Raw genomic sequence first — 993 nt, forward strand, 5'->3', positions numbered from 1 at the left:
CTGTTAGCTGAGCACTTGCACATGTGTTTATGTCCTACACACTTTGCTACATGTACACAGATTTAAAAATAATGCTGAAGTGCTCTGCTAAAATGTCAGTGAGCAGCTGTGTCTTGCCCCCTCTCCATCCTTAAGATACAAGTACCAGTAATTTTTGGACGGGGCACACTACATCTTAACGCTGTTTTAAAAATAGCAAACTTTATCTCATAGCTTTTATCTTGGTGTTTGTAGCGCTGATGCGACACCAGGTTCCAGTGTGACAATAGTAGTCAAACTGTTTGGTTACGTGCTTAAAAGGAGAGCTGGGTTGTAGATCAGGAATGAGGCAAAGCAGCGTTTGTTAGCAGTGCTAATTGCTGTCAGCAGTATTGATCGAGCTTAGTTAGAAAAGTACCACGGTCACTTAAATTTGCAGACTATAACTAAATCAAGCTATTTCTTATAATATGAGTTTTCCCTAAGGCAGATGTACTGATATGAAGAAGAGACTTCCATCATGTATTATTTAAACATCCTAAAATATTTACCAAATATCTGTTGCCAATGAGGTACCTGATTACATACATATAATATATACGTGTAGATATACCCATTAATATATGTTGACAATGGCACTTGGCATTTTATAGTCATAGTTTTATAGCGCAGTCTATAGTGCTGTGCAAACATTAATTAAATGAATCCTATCAATAAATAAAATAGGTAAACAGGTACTTATTAGACTATGCTGTTTTACACACAAGGTGACTGAAACAAGAATATTACAGCTGTAATTGCCTGACATTCTTGTGATATTAGTGGGTGCTGGGGTTCTGCAGATGGTGAAACTCGTGTCTTGTGAGGTTTAGTCCTGGCTCTGTCCTACAGCAGAGTGTTACCACGTGAAGCAGCTGCAGAGAGGGGAAAATGCAAATGAAACGGTCCTGGATAGAATGATCTTGGTGAGAAGGTTATGTGAGGTGTGAAAAATTTCACAGAATACTGTCACAT

This window comes from Charadrius vociferus, unplaced genomic scaffold, assembly GCF_000708025.1.
Source record: "Charadrius vociferus isolate BGI_N301 unplaced genomic scaffold, ASM70802v2 scaffold583, whole genome shotgun sequence".
Classification (NCBI taxonomy): Eukaryota; Metazoa; Chordata; class Aves; order Charadriiformes; family Charadriidae; genus Charadrius; species Charadrius vociferus.